A 23890-nucleotide genomic window follows, 5' to 3' on the forward strand; every position below is an offset into this window, starting at 1 on the left:
TCCATTTTGGAAGGACAAATATGAATGCGGAATATAGGGTTAGCGGTAGAGTTCTTGGCAATGTGGAGGAGCAGAGAGATCTTGGGGTCTATGTTCATACATCTTTGAAAGTTGCCACTCAAGTGGATAGAGCTGTGAAGAAGGCCTATGGTGTGCTCGCGTTCATTAACAGAGGGATTGAATTTAAGAGCCGTGAGGTGATGATGCAGCTGTACAAAACTTTGGTAAGGCCACATTTGGAGTACTGTGTACAGTTCTGGTCGCCTCATTTTAGGAAGGATGTGGAAGCTCTGGAAAAGGTGCAAAGAAGATTTACCAGGATGTTGCCTGGAATGGAGAGTAGGTCTTACGAGGAAAGGTTGAGGGTGCTAGGCCTTTTCTCATTAGAGCGGAGAAGGATGAGGGGTGACTTGATAGAGGTTTATAAGATGATCAGGGGAATAGATAGAGTAGACAGTCGGAAACTTTTTCCCCGGGTGGAACACACCATTACAAGGGGACATAAATTTAAGGTGAAAGGTGGAAGATATAGGAGGGATATCAGAGGTAGGTTCTTTACCCAGAGAGTAGTGGGGGCATGGAATGCACTGCCTGTGGAAGTAGTTGAGTCGGAAACATTAGGGACCTTCAAGCAGCTATTGGATAGGTACATGGATGACGGTAAAATGATATAGTGTAGATTTATTTGTTCTTAAGGGCAGCACGGTAGCATTGTGGATAGCGCAATTGCTTCACAGCTCCATGGTCCCAGGTTCGATTCCGGCTTGGGTCATTGTCTGTGCGGAGTCTGCACGTCCTCCCCGTGTCTGCGTGGGTTTCCTCCGGGTGCTCCGGTTTCCTCCCACCGTCCAAAGATGTGCGGGTTAGGTGAATTGGCCAATGATAAATTGCCCTTAATGTCCAAATTGCCCTTGGTGTTGGGTGGAGGTGTTGAGTTTGGGTATGGTGCTCTTTCCAAGAGCCGGTGCAGACTCAAAGGGCCGAATGGCCTCCTTCTGCACTGTAAATTCAATGATAATCTATGATTAATCTAGGACAAAGGTTCGGCACAACATCGTGGGCCGAAGGGCCTGTTCTGTGCTGTATTTTCTATGTTCTATGTTCTATGTTGGGGCGCATTCCGGACCTGGAGAAAGGAGGCCTGATAATGGGAGGGGACTTCAATACAATGTTGGACCCAGCACTGGACCGCTCCAAATCAAGGACTGGAAAGAGGCCGGCGGCGGCCAAGGTACGTAGGGGGTTTATGGATCAGATGGGGGGAGTGGACCCATGGCGGTTTGCAAGGCCGCAGGCCAGTGAATTTTCTTTCTTATCCCATGTACACAAAGCCTACTCCCGGATAGATGTTTTTGTGCTGGGCAGGGCGCTCATCCCGAGGGCGGTGGGGACGGAGTATTCGGCCATAGCCGTTTCGGACCATGCCCCGCACTGGGTGGAACTGGAGCTGGGAGAGGAGAGGGACAAACGCCCGCTGTGGCGGCTGGATGTGGGACTGCTGGCGGACGAGGGGGTGTGTGGGAAGGTGAGGGGGTGTATCAAAAGGTACCTGGAGGCCAACGACAACGGGGAGGTGCGAGTAGGGGTGGTATGGGAGGCATTGAAGGCGGTGGTCAGGGGCGAGCTAATCTCCATTAGGGCTCACAGGGAGAAGACAGAGGGCATGGAAAGGGAGATGTTAGTGGGGGAGATTTTGAGAGTGGACAGGAGATACGCAGAGGCCCCAGAGGAAAGATTACTTGGGGAAAGACGACGGCTCCAGGCGGAGTTTGACCTGTTGACCACAGGGAAGGCGGAGACACAGTGGAGGAAAGTGCAGGGGGCAACCTACGAGTATGGGGAAAAGGCTAGTCGGATGCTGACACACCAGCTCCGTAAAAGGATGGCAGCGAGGGAAATAGGGGGAGACAAAGATGGAAGGGGAGCCACGGTTCAGAGTGCGATGAAAATAAACAAGGTATTTAAGGCCTTCTATGAAGAGCTGTACAGATCCCAGCCCCCAGTGGGGGAAGAGGGTATGAGACGATTCCTAGACCAGCTGAGATTCCCGAGGGTGGAGGAGCAAGAAGTGGCTGGTCTGGGGGCACCAATTGGGTTGAAGGAGCTGAGCAAGGGTTTGGGGAGCATGCAGGCGGGGAAGGCCCTGGGGCCGGACGGGTTCCCGGTGGAGTTCTACAGGAAATACGGAGACCTGTTGGCCCCGCTATTAGTGAGGACCTTTAACGAGGCAAGAGAGGAGGGGACCCTACCTCCGACAATGTCGGAAGCGACTATTTTGTTGATCCTAAAGCGGGACAAGGACCCACTGCGATGTGGATCGTACAGTCCGATCTCGCTCCTTAATGTGGATGCAAAGTTGCTGGCAAAAGTGCTGGCCACGAGGATCGAGGACTGTGTCCCGGGGGTGATTCATGAGGACCAGACAGGATTTGTAAAGGGTAGGCAGCTAAACACCAATGTGCGGCGGCTCTTAAACGTGATAATGATGCCATCGGTGGAGGGAGAAGCGGAGATAGTGGCAGCTATGGACGCGGAGAAGGCCTTTGACCGAGTAGAGTGGGAATACCTCTGGGAGGTGCTGCGTAGGTTTGGGTTCGGGGGAGGGTTTATCAGTTGGGTTAAGCTCCTTTACCGAGCCCCGGTGGCGAGTGTAGTGACGAACCGGCGGAGGTCGGAGTACTTTCGGCTGTACCGAGGGACGAGGCAGGGGTGCCCCCTGTCCCCCCTGTTGTTCGCATTGGCGATCGAACCATTGGCCATGTCATTGAGGGAGTCTAACAAATGGAGGGGGGTGGTCCGAGGGGGAGAAGAGCATCGGGTGTCGCTATATGCGGATGACCTGTTGCTGTACGTGGCGGATCCAATGGAGGGGATGGTGGAGGTCATGCAGACTCTAAGGGAGTTTGGGGAGTTTTCGGGCTATAAGCTCAATGTAGGGAAGAGTGAGCTCTTTGTATTACAGGCGGGGGACCAAGAAAGAGGGATAGGGGACCTACCGCTCAGGGGGGCGGAGGGGAGCTTTCGTTATCTGGGGATCCAGATAGCCAGGAGCTGGGGTGCCCTACATAAGCTGAATCTGACGAGGTTGGTGGAGCAAATGGAGGAGGATTTTAAAAGATGGGACATGCTACCGCTCTCGCTGGCGGGTAGAGTGCAATCGGTCAAAATGGTGGTCCTTCCGAGGTTTTTGTTTGTGTTTCAGTGCCTTCCCATCGTGATCACTAAGGCCTTTTTTAAGAGAGTAGGCAGGAGTATTATGGGGTTTGCGTGGGCAAATAAGACCCCGAGGGTAAGGAGAGGGTTCCTGGCACGCAGTAGGGACCGAGGAGGGTTGGCGCTGCCAAACCTGAGGAGCTACTACTGGGCAGCAAATGTGTCGATGATCCGCAAGTGGGTTATGGAGGGAGAGGGGGTGGCATGGAAGAGGATGGAGATGGCGTCCTGCAAAGGAACGAGTCTGGGGGTGTTGGTGACGGCACCGCTGCCGCTCTTGCCGACAAAGTATACCACGAGCCCGGTGGTGGCGGCAACGCTAAGGATCTGGGGCCAGTGGAGACGGCACAGGGGTGCTATGGGAGCATCGGTGTGGTCCCCGATCAGGGGTAACCATCGGTTTATCCCGGGGAAGATGGACGGGGGTTCCAGAGCTGGCATCGTGCGGGGATCAGAAGAATGGGGGACCTGTTCATTGACGGAACGTTTGCAAGCCTAGGGGCACTGGAGGAGAAGTTTGAGTTACCCCCGGGAAATGCCTTTAGATATATGCAGGTGAGGGCTTTTGTAAGGCGACAGGTGAGGGAATTCCCGTTGCTCCCAGCACAAGAAATTCAAGACAGGGTGATCTGGGGCGCATGGGTTGGGGAGGGTAAGGTGTCGGAAATACACCAGGAGATGAAAGAAGAAGGGGAAGTGCTGGTAGAAGAGTTGAAGGGTAAATAGGGGGAGGAGTTGGGGGAGGAGATCGAGGAAGGTCTGTGGGCGGATGCCCTAGGTAGGGTTAATTCCTCCTCCTCGTGGGCCAGGCTCAGCTTGATACAATTTAAGGTGGTTCACAGAGCTCACCTGACGGGGGCGAGGTTGAGCAGGTTCTTTGGGGTAGAGGACAGATGTGGAAGGTGCTCAGGGAGCCCGGCGAACCATGTCCATATGTTTTGGTCATGCCCGGCACTGGAGGGGTTCTGGAGAGGAGTGGCGGGAGCAATATCTCAGGTGGTGAAAGTCCGGGTCAAACCAAGCTGGGGGCTAGCAATATTTGGAGTAGTGGACGAACCGGGAGCGCAGGAGGCGAAAGAGGCCGGCATTCTGGCCTTTGCGTCCCTAGTAGCCCGGCGAAGGATCTTGCTAATGTGGAAGGAGGCGAAGCCCCCCAGCGTGGAGGCCTGGATAAACGATATGGCTGGGTTCATAAAGTTGGAGAGGATTAAGTTCGCCTTGAGAGGGTCTGCGCAGGGGTTCTACTGGCGGTGGCAACCGTTCCTAGGCTATCTTGCGGAGCGTTAGAGGAAGGTCGGTCAGCAGCAGCAGCAACCTGGGGGGGGGCGGATAGGAAGTCCGGGGAGTGGGGGGAGGGGGAGCTGCCTGGGGGGGGTGGATGAGCAAGAGATAACATGAAGAGTCAGGGAAACAGGCACGTACGGGAGAGAGCGAGTGTACAAAGCTATGTAAATATACTATTTTGCCATGTATATATCTTGCTCCGCGCAATTTCTCATTTTTTTTTGTTACGGGGGGGCGGGGTGGTTATTGTTTGTAAGGGAGAAAAATTGTGTTAAAAACTTTAATAAATATATATATTTTTTAAAATAGATCATAGATTATAGAATTTACAGTGCAGAAGGAGACCATTCGGCCCATCGAATCTGCACCAGCCCTTACAAAGAGCACCCTACTGAAGCCCACGTATCTACTCTATCCCCTTAACCCAGTAACCCCCACTTAACATGTTTTGGACACTAAGGGCAATTAGCATGGCCAATCCACCTAATCCGCACATCTTTGAACTGTGGGAGGAAACCGGAGCACCCGGAGGAAACCCACGCAGACACGGGGAGAACGTGCAGAGTCTGCACAGACAGTGACCCAGCTGGGAATCTAACCTGGGACCCTGGAGCTGTGAAGCAACTGTGCTAACCACTATGCTACCATTGCTTATTCATATCATGACATATTAGTTGTCTTAAAGTCCTGATTTTTGTATCTCATACTTCACTTCAATTGAATAAGTGCTGAAAGCTTAACAAAAGAAGCAAGACATACACAATACGTGGATCCAGGTGTCAAGTGGATGTTTATTGGCCAATTATAATTTCAGCTAAAATCTAACCCGATTTTTCAAAAACTTTTTGCAAGCTGGTCTAGTTTGGGTGCATAGTTGTCAGAATCAGATTGAAGCAGATACTACAAGACCACATCAACAGCTCTGAGTTCAGTTTCACACTGACAACAAAGCTGTCGAAAAGATTCACAGGAGCCGGACCTTTTTTAATGTTCTTTATTTACTTCAAAATTTTGGTACTGATAAGCAGAGCTCTGCTTACATCTGTTTGCAGATCCTCTTGTTCCTCAGTCTTGGTGTACTCTTGTTTCTTTACAGAGATATCAGTCTCTAACTGATGCCACTCAAATCAGCATGCTCTTAGTCTAGATACTGATGCCTTTAGTCTATATGATATGACATTTGTTCATTTATTAAAAGATATTTCGACAGGATTATTATGTACATTTAGCCAGGTCCAATATCCCTCACGGGGCCTATGGGGTGGGATTGCTTATCTTACCCAAGTTCCCTGCGGAGAACAAGCTCCCCTGCTAGGTATCTCCATTAACCAATGTATAAAAGGTCAGCCAGTAAGGTACTGACCAAGGGAAGTGCCTGGTAGAGGTCTACCGAGGAGTGTAAATATACTGGGCTGGATTCTCCGTTTCAGGGACTATGCCCTCACATGTCATGAAAACTGTGGTCTTTTATTCCAGAAAAACTGGCGTCAAAAGGCCATAGATTTACAGCCCTGCAGGGGGCTAGCAGGCAGCTGCCGTGGAACTCGCAGCTCCAGCTGCCGATACGGCCCCCCTACTTCCGGGTCAGAAACCGCACATGTGCACGGCTGTAGCCTCCAGCATGCTCCATGGTGGACCTGGACTGTGGAAATAGTGCCCCCGATCGGTCGCGCGCCCGACCCAGACCGCCCGCACAATAAAGGCTCAGTCCTGTATGAGGCCCCCCTGCCCTCCGATTGGCCTGCCCCTGACAATGGCGTGCGGACTGAGTCCGCAGCCACCACGAGGGTATCATGGACTGATGCACAATCAATACTCTCGAGACAAAGAGGAGTCATATCTAATCGGCTTTAATCAGCTAGAACTGTACCCAGCAGCGGTGATACAGAAAGTGAAGGCTGCTGGGACGGCATCGGTTCTTATACCCCGCCTCTCAGGGCGGGGCTATGTACATTATCCAATGGTAGACCCCCTCGGTCTAGCCAATGGTCATTCACCTCTCAGGTACTGCAATACCTGGTATTATCACATGGATGATGGGACCACATTAGAAATACGGCGTCAGGATTTCGGCCAGTCGAGGGCGGAGAATAGCGGGGCGGGTCTCGCGCAATGGCCGCAGGTGGTGGATGCGCGGCGCGACATACTCCCCCAGTACTCCACTTTTCGGGGGGTGCCGAATCGCGGAACCGGCGCCGGCCCCAATTTCATGCATGAAACTGAATTCTCCGCCCCGGCGCCGAACGCGATTACAGTGTCAGGGCGCGGACAATCCAGCCCACTGTTTGTAAATAAAACTTTGTTCTTACTTTTATTCAGCTTGGACTCCCATGTCCTTATTAAACCAGGGGAGATAAATTCAAATAATCTTTAAAGTAAGCATTTTAATTAATTGACTTTTGAGAATAAGCAAGCAACTGGCCTTGTGCTCAATAGTAACAGATACAGTCGACTTTGCACATAATTAACACTGGGCCATTAGGAATGTGTTCCCATTAGAGAGAAAACAAGCAGAGTTTACATGTCAATATTGTGGCACGATTAATCTAAGACAGACTTATTGATGAATGATTAGGAAGCCTGATAATCGTAGCAGATCTGCTTTCCATCACAGCATTTACAAATTGCCTTGCAGCAAATACCGTGGGCAGGCTTGATTGAAGGCAAAATAAACAGACCCAATGATATCCAAAAGCTTGCTGCATTCCATATGCAGACAAAGCAACACTGATAAAATATGGTTGGCATGCCATCCAGTAGGTGCACCCAGAGTTGTATCACATTGTGGAACCAAAGAGAGGCTTGTTTTCTTCCCCCTCCCCCATCTTCTGCTAAGTCTCACCTTCACCACGTGCTGCATCCAGTTACAGAATGGCACTGGGAGAAGCTCACAAATGGGTTCCCTTCCATCCTGTCAGCTGCAAATTGAGGCATGGCAGGTAGAAGAACATAACAGAAGAACTGACAAATTAGAACAGACGGTTATTTATTTTATTATCTTAATTTTAATTTGACTTAATTTGTGAAGTGATGCATGTCGCATGCAATTTAGTTATTAAATTAGATAACATTACATAATCTGGGCAAAAGTCCCAAAGATTCAGCAAAAATAAATAACCCCGAGAAGGAAATTATGATATAACAGTTGTCCAGAGATTTCTTTTCATGGTTATCTGGTGAACGCAGTTGACAGTCAGAGTGAAAATTCCATTCATCATGCACAATTCTGACCACTCGGGCCCGGACTTTGCAACAGGAATAATGGTGGGGCTATCAGCACTCATTATTCTAGAGTAAACTGCATGGCAACCTTCGGTGTCCATTCAGGTGCAACTAAACATGGAAATCCAGATTTGCTGTCCAATCTTCCCAGTTCATCCATAAATTCTGTCATATTGCTTGCTTGATGGGTGAGTGATGTTCCTTTCTGTAGACAGCAATAGACATTAAGAATTGTGCATCATGTTTCTGTTCTACATGATTGGAACTAGCATTTTATAACTATGGTTTGCTGAGTTTAGAACAGGGAGGTGGAAAAGCAAGTAGGTGAGCCAACGGAAATTAGGTCATTGTTCTCGTGCTACCTAATATGTGGGCAGCCCTGAAGAACCGCTGTCTTGTCCAGAGTCCAGGGAAGGGCAATGATGAATACAGCCTTCAAATTGCACTTCTCCCATGGAAGGAGTAGAGAAGTATAAAGATGTGAGTTAATAACCAAGAAATGCCTAACTAGGTTTGACTTTGTACGGTCACCAGCACTCAGTACTATATAAATAGATAATATGAAGGCAGCACCTTTGTAATTTTTACCTAAATGCTAATACATAGAAATGCCAACCTAAAAGCCTGGAGAGTGAATTGTAACTTGCATATTCAGTGCTGAGAATATTTACCTGTCACTCAGCCATGTGTCTATCTCCTTTATAGCATTTCAGTTATAAAAATTATACTCTAATGTTACACGATGTAATAAATGTTCTGGGCCTGAATTGTAAAGTTTTTGCAGCATGTGTGATTTATTTCTAAAACCAATTCAATTGTCAGAACATTGCTCCGAGCAGGAACATGGATTGTTACTACAAAGTAATGCTTGCTCCATAAGCCGCTAACGTTTGCAAATGTACGAGTTGCCTTACAGTTTAAAAAAAAAAATTATAAAATCCAAACGATGTGCACGTTAGGTGGATTCACCGTGCTAAATTGCGCCTTCGTGTCCAAATGTGTGCAGGGGTAAGGTGGGGGAGTGGGCCCACATGGGGTGCTCTTTCGGAGGTCAGCGCACACTCGATGGGCTGAATGGCCTCCTGCTGCACTGTCGGAATTCGATGATTCTAAAGTGAAAAAACTACTTAGCGCTTCCATTCGTGCTTATTAACAGATTCATGTCATAATTTTGTTTTAGGGAAAACGTTCCTTTTTAAAGCCAATGGGGCGGCATGGTGGCACAGTGGTTAGCACTGCTGCCTCACAGCACCAGGTACCCGCGTTCAATTCTGACCTTGGGTCACTGTCTGTGTGGAGTTTGCACTTTCTCCCCATGTCTGCGTGGGTTTCCTCCGGGTGCTCCGATTTCCTCCCACAGTCCAAAGATGTGCGGGTTAGGTGGATTGGCCGTGCTAAATTGCTCCTTAGTGTCCAGGGATGTGCACATTAAGTTAAGGTGTTAGTGGGATAGGGCAGGGAAGTGGGTTTGGTGGAGTGCTCTTTCAGAGGGTTGGTGCAGACTCGATGTGCCGAATGGCCTCCTTTTGCACTGCAGGGTTTCTAAGATTCTGTGATTCTTTGCTCTGTAGTTCATGTGTGAATTATTTTTGCTTTTCATGAGAGTGAAATAAATGAACACATTACATAGAACAGATACATCATTGGTCCTTTGGATTACTTGGGAGCTTTCTAAACACTGCAGTAATTATTTTATGTAAAAGAAAGATGACAGTTTTTGACGGAATATCCCAGGGTTCAGAGCATCAACATAGAGATCAAGGACAATGGCATTGGAGCTTTTTTGTTGCTATCTTCAGCAATTTGCACTTTACAAACATTCAACTCTACAGACATATTGGGCGAAATTCTCCTACCCGTCCCGCCACATTTCTGCGCCGACCGGCCGGCGGGAGTCTCCGTAACACCGGCCGGTCAATGGGGTTTCCCATTGTGGGGCAGCCCCACGCCGTCGGGAAACCCCCCGGTGCCGGCAAAACGGAGACTCCCGCCGGCGGAGAATGACGCCCATTGTTCTGAAGCTAGCAGTTAGAGTTTAACTCCAACTTTTATTGTAGCTCAGCTGGCTGCCATTGCAAAACTGAATGTGAATTCCTCACCGCCCCATTCTCAGACCAATAATATACTGGTGGTTATTATAGTCTGGCACTCCAAATTGTGTGTGAGCAAATAGCCAAGTATAATGTCCGAGATTCTCTGTTTGATAGTCTAAGTGCTGACGTCGGGACTAAATCGGGGGTATTCTATGACCCCAAAAGCGGTACCGGTCCCAGAGCAATTCAGGACCCATTAATGGGGTAGCATCTGCACCACGTGGAACTAGTGCAATTCCAATGCAAAATGGTGTCTGATTCACTAGGCACTCGAGAACCTAACAAGCTACAGCCGCATGTAAGCACTCCAGTCCCCACACACACTCATTTCAGCTAAGAAGATGGCACCCCGAAGTCAGGCATCTCGTTTCACCAATGTGGAGCTCAAGAATGTTGTTCCCCGGGATGGGAAGGAGGCTGCCACCCATTACCGTACACAGGGCCTGGGTGCAGGTGGCAGAGGCCAGGAGAGCCATTTGCCCCACAGCAAGGAGTGGCCAGCAGTGCCATAAAAAGCTGCACAACCTCCTCAGGGCGAGGATGATTAACCAGCACCGCGCCTCTGGCATCAATCCCTGCTCCACACACCCATATCCTTCCCCCCCCCCCCCCCCCCGGCAGAGGGCGCCCAAACCCTACCCATCGGCAGTCTGCTCGCACCCCATCCTGCATCACATGCCAACACCCAAGCCACCTACCATGGCTCCAGAGTCACAGAGGACATGGCACATCCCAGAGAGAGAAGGCCCAATCCCTGTGCTCCATGGCTACGAACAATGAAACCCTGGTCAAGACAAGAGCAGGCCTCCAAGACTGGCAACACCAGGTGTCTGGGGAGCCCACTGCATCCCCATCCCAAGATGTAGTCCCGGGACATCGGCATCCCAAGGGAGGGGGTGGTGATAGGGCCCGTGACGGCGGTCCCTGCAGGGGAAAATCTTGTCCAATTTTTTTGTCTTCTATATTATATTTTACCTTCAAGTTAAAGTATAGTAATACTGTATACGGGAAAAAAATAGATTAGATTTGTATTTCTGTATTGCATTTAGAAGAGCTTTTCAACGTACAAGTGAAATGATTTACATCTCTACCAATTGTGTGGGGCTCAAATTCGAAGTGACTCAAAATTTATCTGAATGGGGAGAATATAGGTTAAAGGTAACAATCTGCCATCATCAATCTGAGGCTAACTCCAGCCTTTTGGCAAGTTTGGCTTGCTGAAGGTTGGGCAATGGTTTGTTTCTGGCATTAGAATTGTGAACTCTCATGGCTTTGTGAAGAGGGATGAGGAGTTTGTCAGTTACTTAGACTTTGGGCGGGATTCTCCTGCAAACAGCGGGGCAGGCCGTACCGCCGCCAAAGAGTGGCGTGAACCACTCCGGCATCGGGCCGCCCGGAAGGTGCGGAATCCTCCACACTTCCGGGGGCTAGGCCGGCGCAGGAGTAGTTGGCACCTTGCCAACCGGCGGCGAAAGGCCTCCGCCGACCTGCACGAGTTGGCGCATGCGCAGAACCGCTGGCGTGATGCCTGCGCATGCGCAGGGGGTTTCTTCCCCGCACCAGCCATCACGGAGCCTTACACAGGCCGGCGTAAAGGGAAAGAGTGCCTCTATGGCACAGGCCCGCCCACAGATTGGTGGGCCCCGATCGCGGGCCAGGCCACTGGGGGCCCCCCCCCCCCAGGGACGGATCCCCCAGTGACCCCCCGAAGACTCCGCAAGCCGCCCTCAAAGCCAAGTCCCGCTGGTATGGACCTTGTCTAATCCACGCCGACGGGACTGACCGTAAACGGGCGGCCGCTCGGCCCATCGGGGCCTGGAGAATCGACGGGGGGGGGCCACTGCCAACGGCCCCCGACCGGCGCGGCACGATCCCCGCCCCCGCCCAAAAACAAGCACCGGAGCGGCGGGATTCACACTGCCCCCCGGCGGTTCTCCGACCCAGCGTGGGGTGAGAGAATCCCGCCCTTTGTCTTCCTCATGAATACCTGTCTCAGTCGACATAATATCTGGTGTTGGATTTGCATGCATTTGAAGGATTACATACCATGAGACATAGGAGCAGAATTAGGCCACTTGGCCCATCGAGTCTGCTCCGCCATTCAATCATGGCTGATATTTTCTCATCCCCATTCCCCTGCCTTCTCCCTATAACTCCTGATCTCCTGGCGTTGACCTCCCTGCTTTGTTCTGTAACTATAGGCAACCTTGCAGTTTCCTTCAAATTATATTTATTATGGACACTAAAGGCCAGATTCTCCATTTCTGAGGCTACGTGTGAAGGATCTGTGGTGTTTTATGTGGAAAAAAAATCGGTGCTGCCCCCTCATCGATCCTGCGACTAGAGAGGGGCCAGCAGCCATGCCGCATAAAACTCCCGGCCTCCATGAAATAAATAGCCGGAGAACGGCCGGGTCCATGACCGCGCATGCGCAGTGCATGACGACGACCTGCAGTGGTTGTGCCGTTAAACATGGCGCTGGCTGTGCGCGGACCCGACCTGCCAGATAGTGCCCTCCTGGCCACCCCCTGGCCACCCCCCACCAGTCCCCCCAGCCCTTCCGGAAGCCCCTCCCCGGCCAGCAGCACAGCTCCCACCCGACTCTGGTGGTGCTAGACACAGTCCACAGCCGCTACACCGAGTTCTCGCACAGCTGAGATCACAAGTGAAGCGTGTCGTTGGGAACCCGGCCTATCAGGGGCGGAGAATTGGGGGAGGGTCGGTGACGCGCTGAGGCCGTCCCAACTGCGCATGCCGCGATGATGCCGTTTCAGAGGGGGCAGAACATACGAAACCTGCATCAATTTCGGCATCCAAAGGGATTCTCTGCCCAATCGCCGATTATGAAATCGGCTTCGGGGAACAGAGAATTCCACCCATGATTTTTCAAAATGTAGTAAGTCTCTTGGATTCTCCATCGGCGGTACCCTCCATTTCGCCAGAAGCACACTCACTCCCGCAGATTTCCCGACAGCGGGAGAGAATCTAGCTGCACGAGAAAACGGGTGCGGCAGGACGGAGTATCCTGCCTTATATGTTTGAAACTAAATTGTGATAAATACCTAGATTTTGTAATTGTAATAAAAAATGGCAGTGTCTGTGTGTGAAACTTCAGGTATTTTCATATGCACAATCTAAATGCAGAAACCATTCCACAAGGTGCATTTTTGAAGTGTCTTTGCGGGTGGAAATCAATGAGAAATCAGTGAATTGCTATGAATTCGCACTTTTTGTACAATTATTCTTGGTGTTAAAACCCTTGTTGATTGAGATGTAATTGGGTTTCTCGTAGAGTACTAAGTCATAATTATTCCTAAACAACACCTCTCATCCTGAAAAAAATAATTTTACATTTGTGGTTTGGAAAATGTCTCCAACCGTGCTGTAACTTTCCATAGATAACTTTTTTTTAAGTTTGTTTATGATATTTGTTATTTTACCTTCATTCCAAAACCATTTCGCTTTTTGTAAAATTATAAAATGTGAATGAGAAATGCTAATTGTTACTTCTTGGCTTGCTGTCTGTGAGACTTCTTTAAAGTGATTGGCTGCTGAGCCTGTTTGATGGCAGAAATCCCCAGTGAAATTAATGTCTGGAAAGGTGAAATTGGTGGAGAGCTCATGAGCTCATTGTGGGCAGCTTTGTTCAAGGTCAAATGCAAGTGCTCTCCCCTTAAAATCCAGATCAATACTTTCCTTAATTCTGCATGCAGATACCAATCTTCCATCAGGCCAAAGTCCATTCTTCTCATGCTTTGCTGAATTTTTCCAACCTAAGTGGAAATTTATCCACTTCCTGCGGTGTTGCATTCAGCAGACTTGTTGGCACTTCATTCCTATATTCTTAGAAGTTAAGCTTGAAGTAACATCCACCTTGTGATTTCCTAATCTTATAATCACATTCTCTGGTTCTCTGCTTCTCACATCCTCTGCTACTCTAGCATTGCACAAAGAACGTTGTAAGTTCCATTTTATGAATTCCCTTCATAGTCGAAAACCGTTGAATCAGGCCCTCAGGCATTTTAACGTAATGAGAACAGGTTGAATTCTCTGAGCGTCACTTGCTCTGTGATCTAAGCTCTGGAACCACGCTTGTTGTCTTTTGTACATTTCCCAGTAACTCCATACCACCGCCCGAGCAGGAAATCCAAAATGAAATCTCATGAATACACTATGGGTTATCAATATACTTCTTCGGACATGATCAGCACATTTCAGGACTGGATAAAGATGTACTGATTGTATAAATTAAAACAGACACCTACCAAAGCTATTGGGGGCTATAATCCAATCTGGGAGTTCAGATAAAGTTTAGAATCCTCTGATGTGTGTCCGTTGTGCTTCATAGCATGATTTGAACCTGCTAATTGGATTATAGTCTTGGAACAATCTCCCAGGTAGTTGTCATTCCATTTTTTTTTTAGATAGAATTAAGCTCATGCTTTGAGCAATGTCAAAAGACACATTAACATTAAAGGATCCTGTCATTATGGCGAATGAATGCAAACTCCCTGCACAATTCTTATCATTCTTAATCGCCACAGTCCTGACTAAAGAACATTTTCTACTCTTGTAAACGGGGAAATTTGACATTGGGAATTCATTTCATTCTTTTTAATCATTCTTGGCTTGTGAGCATCATTGGTGAGGCCAGCATTTATCGCCCATCTTTAACTGAAGCAGTGAGTTGCCTTCATGTACCGTTGCAATTCATCTGGTGTAAGTGCACCTACCATGCTGTTCAGGAGGCTTTCCCGGGATTTTGACACAGTAACGGTAAAAGAACAGCGATAAAGTTCCAAGTCAGACTGGTGTGTGGCTTGAAGAGGAACTTGCAGGTGGTGGTGTTCCATTTATCTGCTGCCTTAGTCCTTCTAGATTGGAGGTTGCAGGTTTGGAAGATGTTGACTCAGGAACTTTGATGAATTTGCTGCAATGTATTTTGTAGATAGTACACACTTTTGCCACTGTGAGTTGGTGGTGGAGAGAGTGAATGTGGTTGGGGGTGCCAATCAAGTGGCATGCTTTGTCCTGGGGGTGCTGAGTTTCTCAAGTGTTGTTGGAACCATATTTATCCAGGCAAGTGAATGTTATTCCATCACACTCCTGACTTGTGCCTTAAAGATGGTTGACAGGCTTTGTGGTGTCAGGAGACGAGTTACTTTCAGAATTCTCAGTCTCTGATCTGTTCCTCTAGTCACAGTATACATATGGTTGCACCAATTCAGTTCAATAGCAACCCGCAGATGTTGACAGTGGAGATGCTGATCAGTGGAGGTTCACCTTCTTACTAACATATTGCGCTAAAAGTGGGAAAGTTCTTGATATACCTTCAATTCACCAAGAGGCCGAGAGAGCGAGTGAACATAAGGCTTCATTAGTTGTGAACTTGCCTAGCCAGAGTCGGTTGTCCAGATGAGTGCCACCCGCAGGTGGCCAGGTTATATATATGGCCCCGGTGAGGGCGGAGCCAGAGGCGGAGCCCACCGAGGTTACAGTACAGTACCTGGAAGCAGCTCGTATCACCACTTCCAGGTCAAAGGTTACATTAGGTGGATACAATGGTCACAGTGTCATGCATTATGGTGAATACATTCACCACAGTTCTGCCACAAACTAGTCAAGCAACAGCCTGACATAGTGATAATCAGAGATTTACACCTTACAATGCCCCAAATAGCACCCTTAGTATATCCTGCTCTACCAGAGGTGGCAGAACACTGGTATACAGCCAAAAGATTTGATTTTATTTGATTTATTATTGTTGCATGTATTAGTATACAGTGAAAAGTGTTGTTTCTTGCATGCTATACAGACAACGCATATCGTACATCGGGAAGGAAGGAGAGACTACAGAATGTAATGTTACAGTCATAGTTAGGGTGTAGAGAAAAGATCAACTTAATATGAGGTAGGTCCATTCAAAAGTCTGATGGCAGTAGGGAAGAAGCTGTTCTTGAATCGGTTGGTACGTGACTTCAAATTTTTGTATCTTTTTCCTGATGGAAGAAGGTGGAAGAGAGTATGTCCGGGGTGCATCGGGTCCTTAATTATGTTGGTTGCTTTTCCGAGACAGCGGGAATTATAGATAGAGTCAATGGATGGGAGGCTGGTGTGCGTGATGGATTGGCCTACATTCACAACCTTTTGTAGTTTTCTGTGGTCTTGGGCAGAGCAGGAACCATACCAAGCTGTGATACAACCAGAAAGAACGCTTTCTATGGCGCATCTGTAAACGTTGGTGAGAGTCGTAGCTGACATGCCAAATTTCCTTAGTCTTCTCAGCAAGTAGAATCGCTGGTGGGCTTTCTTAGCTATAGTGTCAGCATGGGGGGACCAGGGCAGGTTGTTGGTAATCTGGACACCTAAAAACTTGAAGCTCTCGACCCTTTGTACTTGGTTTCCATTGATGTAGAGAGGGGCATGGTCTCCTCTACTTTTCCTGAAGTCGATGACAATCTTCTTAGTTTTGTTGAACAATGAGGGAGAGATCATTGTCGTCGCACCAGTTCACCAGATTCTCTATCTCATTCCTGTACTCTGTCTCGTCATTGTTTGCGGTGGTGTCATCAGCAAATTTGAAAATAGAGTTGATGGGGAATTTAGCCACACAGTCATAGGTGTATAAGGAGTATATTATGGGGCTGAGGACACAGCCTTGTGGGGCACCGGTGTTGAGAATGATCGTGGAGGAGGTAGTTGTTGCCTATCCTTACTGATTGTGATACAGAAGAGAGTTGCCAATTACCCTGGCAGTGGATGAGGGGGGACTTCAATGTCACCATGAGTGGCACGATAGCACAAGCACTGACTGACAAAGAACAAAGAATAAAGAAAAGTGCAGCACAGGAACAGGCCCTTCGGCCCTCCAAGCCCGTGCCGACCATGCTGCCTGACTAAACTACAATCTTCTACACTTCCTGGGTCCGTATCCCTCTATTCCCATCCTATTCATGTATTTGTCAAGGTGCCCCTTAAATGTCACTATCGTCCCTGCTTCCACCACCTCCTCCGGCAGCGAGTTCCAGGCACCCACTACACTCTGTGTAAAAAAACTTGCCTCGTACATCTACTCTAAACCTTGCCCCTCGCACCTTAAACCTATGCCCCCTAGTAATTGACCCCTCTACCCTGGGGCAAAGCCTCTGACTATCCACTCTGTCTATGCCCCTCATAATTTTGTAGACCTCTATCAGGTCGCCCCTCAACCTCCGTCGTTCCAGTGAGAACAAACCGAGTTTATTCAACCTCTCCTCATAGCTAATGCCCTCCATTCCAGGCAACATCCTGATAAATCTCTTCTGCACCCTCTCTAAAGCCTCCACATCCTTCTGGTAGTGTGGCGACCAGAATTGAACACTATATTCAAAGTGTGGCCTAACTAAGGTTCTATACAGCTGCAACCTAAAGGGCATAGCTGCTAGACTAGGGTCTGCAATAGGCAACTGGTGGTGAGGGAAACAACAAGAGGGAAAAACATACATAACCACATTCCCATCAATCTATCTGTCACAGGTGCATCTAGTCATGCTATTGGTAAGAGTGACAACTGCACAGACCTTGTGGGACCTTCACATTGGGGAAATTCCATCATGTTGTGTGACATTACCACTGTGCCAAATTGGATATATTTTGAGCAGATGGAGCAACTCAAAACTGGGCACCCATGAGGTGCTGTGGGCCATCAGCAGCAAAATTGGACTCAACCACAACCTGTAACCATGTAGCCCAGCATATCCTCCACTCTACCATAACCACCAACCCTGGTTCAAATGAAGAGTGCAGGTAGGCATGCCAGGCGCAGTACCAGGCATACCTAAAAAAATGAGGCGCCCCCTGGTGGAGCTACAATACAGGATTGCTTCAATGCGAACAACGGAATCAGCATGCGATAGGCTGAACTAAGCAATCCCAAAACCAACAGATTAGATTTAAGCTTATCCAGCTGTGAATGATGGTACACAATTAAGTAACTAATTGGAGAGGGAGGCTCCACAAATATCTCCATCCTCAATGATGAGGAATCCCAGCACACCAGTGCAAAAGACAAGGCTGAAAAATTTGCAACCATCTTCAGCACAAAGTGTCGAATGGATGATCCATCTCGACCTCCTCCGAAGGTCTCCTGCATCACAAATGCCAGACTCTAGCTTCACTCAGTTCCATTTCAAGTGATATCAAGAAACGGCCGGAGAAATTGGATACTATAAAAGATATGGACTCAGATAATATTCCAGCAATAGTACTATCATTTGGGCTCCCGAACTTCCGCACCTCTAGCCAAGCTGGTGCAATACAGCTGCAACTTTGGCATCTACTCGACAATGTGGAAAATTGCCCAGGTATGTCCTGCACACAAAAGTTCAACCCGACCAATTACCGCCTCATTAGTCGACTCTCGGTTATCAACAAAGTGATGGAAAGTGTTGTCCAGGGTGCTATCAAGTGGCACTTACTCTGCCATGGTGGGATTCGAATCCACATCCCCATAGCATTACCCTGAATCTCTGGATTACTAGTCCAGTGACAATACCACTACATCACTGCCTTCCCACTTGCTCGCCCTTGTGTGGATGAGTACAGTTCCAACAGCAATCAAGAATCTCAAAGGAACCCGCTTGGTTGGTACCCCATCCCACCATCTTAAATATTCACTCCCTTCACCGCTGACGCAGTGGCAGCAATATGAACCATCTACACGATACACTGCTGCAAGTCACCAAGCCACCTTCGACAGCTCATTCCAAACCCGTGACCTCTACCACCCAGAAGGTCAAGGGCAGCAGATGCATGTGAATACAAGTCATCCTGTTTTGGGATTATTTCACTGTTCCTTCACTGATGTTGGGTCAAAATCCTGGAACACCCTCTCTAATAGCTCTGTGTGTGTACCTACACCACATGGACTGCAGCGGTTCAAGAAGGCAGCTCACTACCTCCTCAAGAGCAGTGAGGGACGAACAATAAATGCTGGCCTAGCCAGCATCACCCACATCCCAGGAATGAATTCATTTAAAAAAATGGAACTCCTACAACATGGCAATTTTACGATTGATCAATGACAAACATACGTACAGGAATGCGAACGTATGAATTAGGAGTAGGCCACTCGGCCTCTTGAGCCTCCTCATGGCTGATCTGAATTTGCCTTAATGTCACTTTCCCACCTACCACCCGTACCCTTTGACTCCCTTGTTAGTCAAGAATCTATCTACATCTGCCATTCCCCACCCTCCGAGGGAAATTATTTCTCCTCATCTCCTCATCTTGCAGCTTAGAGGCCCCCTTGCCAATCAGCCCGCCCATCAACCATAAAGGCAGAAGGGCAAGATAAAATCTCGATCAATTGGTGTTCAATTAATTTAAATCGGCTTCTTGATAGTCGACAGGTGCAGTTCCAACTTGCGCCCACTGAAATATCGTGCAAAGGTGCGGTGAGGGTGAGTTGCACACCCAACATCTTCCCACACAATTTTAGGTGCTTTTGGGTCGGATGTCCGCCCGAAAATTATATGTAAATTTCTGGCCCATGTCTTTTCCTAAATAAGGAAACCAAGGGCGGGATTCTCCACGCACCAGCGGGGCGGGCCACTCCGGGACCGAGGAGTAGCGTGAACCACTCCGGCGTCAGGCCGCCCCGAAGGTGCGGAATAAGGGAGCATGAGAAACCAGGACAGAAAGGGAAAGTTTCAGAAAATAGATGGATATAAAATTTGACAAACATGGAGGACCAGTTTACCACAAGCAGAAGCGACACTTGCGATTTCAATTGTTCTCTTTTCAGGCTTCCAAGGTTGAGTGTCATGTAAAGAGCATAAATCAAATCATTAACAGGCCCTTACAACGTGAATTAGTTTTTTAATAAATTTAGTGTATCCAATTAATTTTTTCCAATCAATGGGCAATTTAGCATGGCCAATCCACCTAACGTGCACATCTTTGGGTTGTGGGGACAAAACCCACGCAAACACGTAGAGAATGTGCAAACTCCACACGGACAGTGACCCAGAGCCGGGATCGGACTTGGGACCTCAGCAACGTGAGGCAGCAGCACTAACTTACAACGTGAATTATAAATCCTAAATGGGTGTCGCGAGATTCATTTGGGTACTAACGATGCAAATATAGCAATTTCTTGAAATTCATACACAGGTTTGCACCAAGAATACATTATTTCAACACTAGTGGCAGCAGTGTGTATCATCTATAGCAGGCATTTTCAAATCCAGGGTCTCGACCCATGTGTGGGTCGCGGGCAGATGTTGGGATGGTCGCGGGGCCATGCGCCGCGGCAATCCCAATTGCGGAAATGTGTGCCCAATGGAACAACCAGCTTTAAAAAATGCTGACCATTCCACGCATGCATGCCCCCTCAACAGTGCGCAGTCCTAGATCCCAGCGAGGCAGAACCTCCTCTTGATGTCAGCGCGCGTGCCCAGGAGCAGATGCTTTTTTAAAATCGCTGGAGTCTTCATGTCTGGAGTGATGACAGAGAGCAGGTCACATGCTCTGGGCGCAAGAGAGATTCCTCCATTTTGAAGCTACCAGTAGTACCGGTGCCTCTGGTGAACAACCCATGAAGAAGAAGCTGAAAACAGGAACAAAACAGCATAAAGATGATTTCTTGAGTTGTGGGTTTATTAATTGTGCCACTTCAAATCAAAATTCTAAGTTCACATGTGATATATGCAGGGAAATACTGGCAAATGAAAGTTTAAAACCCTCAAAACCTCAAAGATATTTGAAGACTAAACATGGCGAGTTTGAGAACAAGCCTCTTGATTTTTTTCCAACCAATGCAGTGAGATCTTAAACCATCGGCTGAAGTCATTATCAGAAACGTAACATTGCATGCCAAAACATGTCACCTATAAATTGACTGAAAATGTTGGGTTGTGAAGTCTGGGCTGCATGGGTTGAGAAGGTCGGCTGGCAAAGGTCGGCTGGTGTGGGTCCTGAAGGATGGCCGGTTGGTATAAATGGGTCCTGGGCAAAAAATGTTTGAAAAACATAAGATGCTCCTTTGGGAGAGCCTTCCAAACCTGCAAACTCGACCAGCTAGAAGGACAAGGGCAGCAGACCCATGGGAACTGCACCACCTCCAAGTTCGGCTCCAAGCCACAAGGCATGCTGACTTGGAACAATGGGCTGGATTCTCCATTTTTGGGACTAAGTCCCCACACTATCGTGCAAACTGTGGTTTTTTACACCAGGAAACGAGTGTCAAAAGACCACAGATTCATTGTTTTGCTGGGGTCTAGCAGGCAGCGTCATAGAGCTCGCAGCTCTAGCTGCCGATACGGCCCCCAGAACTTCCAGGTCAGATGCCGTGCATGCGCACGGTGGCAGCCTGCAGCGGCCGCGCTGTGCTCCATGGCGGACTCAGCCCACGGACCTGGACAGGCAAAACAGTGCCCTGCATTGGCCGCTCGCGCGTACCAGACCTCCCGCACACATTGCCCCCAGCCCCGAATGAAGCCCCCCCCCTGCCCGCCGATCGGCCCTCCCCCACCTGTGGCAGCCCCGGACTGAGTCTGCAGCCGCCACGCAAGGGTCCCAGACGGTGGGACCATGAGAGACCCATGCCATTGGGAATTCAGCCGGTCAGCAACGGAGCATCGCGGGACGGGCCAAAGGCAATGGCCTGAGGCGGTGGATACTCGACACGGCGTACTCCACAAGTACGCCAATTTTCGGGGGGCGGAGTATTTAAAAACTAGCGCTGCTCCCGATTTCGGCAGCAAAACGGATTCTCTGTCCTGTCGCCGAATGCACTTTCGCCGTCGGGGAGCGGAGAATCCAGCCCTATATCTCTGTTCCTTTACTGTTGCTGAGTCAAAATCCTGGGATTTCCTAATGGCACTGTGGTTGTACCTGCACTAGAAGGACTTCAGCGGTTTAAGAAAGTGTCTCACCACCACCTTCTCAAGAGCAATTAGGGATGGGCATTAGGTGTTGGCTTAGCTAATGATACCCACACCCCATGATTGAATAAAAAAAACGATTAAATGCAGAACCATTTGTCTAGCAATTACTGGTGGTGAGCACTTCATTACCTCTCTTCCTCAGCACAAATTGTTATTTTTATTCGGCACTCATAGCAGTCAGTGACAAGAACCTACAATTATTTCTCCAACAATTGCGAGGTTATCATTTCCAGCTCTCAGATTCATCTCCACAGTTGAAGCCAAGCTTTACAACAGAGAAAAAAAACCCAAGATTTAATCAAAATAGGACAAAATTATTGATTAACATAGCTAGTCTAAACGTTATCATCCTTGCATACTGCAACAATATAAAATATAATTCCCAATGGAATTAAATCGTGAGTCAAGCTTCAGTTAATGTACAGCACAATGTCATGTTATTATTTTAATTATGTTTTGTCCTCAAATAATGACATTTTAAAATCTATTGTAATGCTCCCAAAAGAGCCAAGCTGGAAATTTGCTATTTCACACAAGTATCTATGGCTGATGCACTATTGGGGTTCCCTCGAGTGCATCAGGTGATTATTTTCACACAACTTTTTAGACTTGATGCAACATTTCCACAGAACTCTCCTAATCAGAAAGCATACATTGTAACTTTTTCAGTGAGATTAAAGCCTGCATTGCAGTCTGATGTGCAGGGTATCATGAGCAAAGAAACAAGAGTTCTTAATAAGACACAATGCAGATTGGCATAATTCTTGCTTTGTAGAATCTAACTTCAGTTCCCCATGAACAGTTCTGCCCACTGGTTCAACCGGTACAATTTGGAATGGTTGAACTTTAGCTCATGTTGAAGGTAGATATTTGAGCACTCGTGGAATATTTTCCTTCAGTAACAATTGGGCTCAAACTGAGAGTCCAGGACATGAGAAAAAGAAAAAGAATTGGGTTAGACAGGAATTTCAGGGAGTGCGAAGAGTATAGAGCAGTGACAGCAGATGGATTTTGAGAATGTGAACATGACACTACAAAGCTCTAAATTTCATCAATCATTGAAATTACCATGAAAATGTCTTGTTTTCTTTCGCATTTATGAAAAGCATTTGGCAATTCACACTTTGAGGAATTGTAGGGAAGATGATGTTGAATAGAATACAACACAGTATTTCATTTTATTTGAAACACTTCTTGAAAAATTCAATCACTGCCTTTGATTTCAAAGCTTCCACAATTGCCCGACAGTGCCACCATTAAACTCAACAGGATTTTATTACAATTCGAGCGGGCACAGAGTTCTAATGTTCCATTCAAAATATCTGCAAGCTAAATTCTTCAAAGAATGGAATTAAATACCATCAAACATATAATCAAATACATATGAGGACTATAAGGAGATTGGAATTAGTGTTCTTTGAAGAATGAAGGATATGACACTTGATTTAATTCCAAGGACATATGATTTTCAAAGGACCTTCTTCTGATAAGGGCAGCCTATGAGTTATGAGTGTTTAACAAGGAATATATTCCACTGACAACAATTAATGGCTCCCATTTATTTCCAGATCTTCATAAATGCAGAATATAGAAACAACTTGCTACCACACTCTAATCTGAAATTCATTTTGTGATGGTAGGATTTGCATGGTTAATTGGAGTAATTTTAATTTCCTCTGATTGTGATGCTTTCTGCTGTAGGGAACGAGATGTGCAATAAACAAATGGGGCTTATTTGCCGCAATTAGACTGATGCATCTTAATATTGCTGGATAATGTCGTGTTTCGTCAATGTCAAGCTCTGTTCCGTTCCCAATAATAAATTGTCTAACTTAGCCCGGGCTTTGCATGACCTACCGTTGCTTAGTGCTTGTATGTATAATAACAGAACTGTTTACATTCTTCTGCTCCTTTTGTTTGGAATAGAGACATCAGAGACTGTCCAGTGGGATTTCTGCCTCTCTCAGCCGCTTACTGCGGGGATTTGGAATTATCTGTAGGCTCGTTGCTGCAAAAAAAAACAGCATGGAGGATCTTCTTATCAGAACTCGCAATGTCACAGCTTTGTATGTTTGTCAGGGTTTTACTCCCACTGTTCTTGCCAGTTGGGGGGTGGGGAGGTGTCGTCGGGGATGGAAGGCTCCAATATAA

At 47.8% G+C, this 23890-nt stretch overlaps 2 long non-coding RNA genes across 5 annotated transcripts in view; one reads left to right on the forward strand and one right to left on the reverse strand.

The window, feature by feature from the left end:
* LOC140395424 (uncharacterized) overlaps nucleotides 1-23890 on the forward strand; it is a 182443-nt gene that overhangs the window by 157790 nt on the left and 763 nt on the right. Inside the window, exon 3 of the long non-coding RNA XR_011936184.1 lies at nucleotides 23668-23805. This is a non-coding gene — a long non-coding RNA (uncharacterized lncRNA). The remainder of the gene's footprint in view (nucleotides 1-23667; nucleotides 23806-23890) is intronic.
* LOC140395425 (uncharacterized) overlaps nucleotides 7467-23890 on the reverse strand; it is an 80181-nt gene continuing 63757 nt past the window's right edge. For 2 of the 4 annotated variants that reach the window (XR_011936188.1, XR_011936185.1), the window contains 3 exons: nucleotides 21869-22004; nucleotides 20674-20798; nucleotides 7467-7924 (listed from right to left, as the gene is read on the reverse strand). This is a non-coding gene — a long non-coding RNA (uncharacterized lncRNA). Of the gene's footprint in view, nucleotides 7925-15487; nucleotides 20401-20673; nucleotides 20799-21868; nucleotides 22005-23890 lie in introns of those variants that run through there. The other 2 variants (XR_011936186.1, XR_011936187.1) reach the window with 2 other exon arrangements.

This window comes from Scyliorhinus torazame, chromosome 18 (assembly GCF_047496885.1).
Source record: "Scyliorhinus torazame isolate Kashiwa2021f chromosome 18, sScyTor2.1, whole genome shotgun sequence".
In the NCBI taxonomy this organism is placed as follows: Eukaryota; Metazoa; Chordata; class Chondrichthyes; order Carcharhiniformes; family Scyliorhinidae; genus Scyliorhinus; species Scyliorhinus torazame.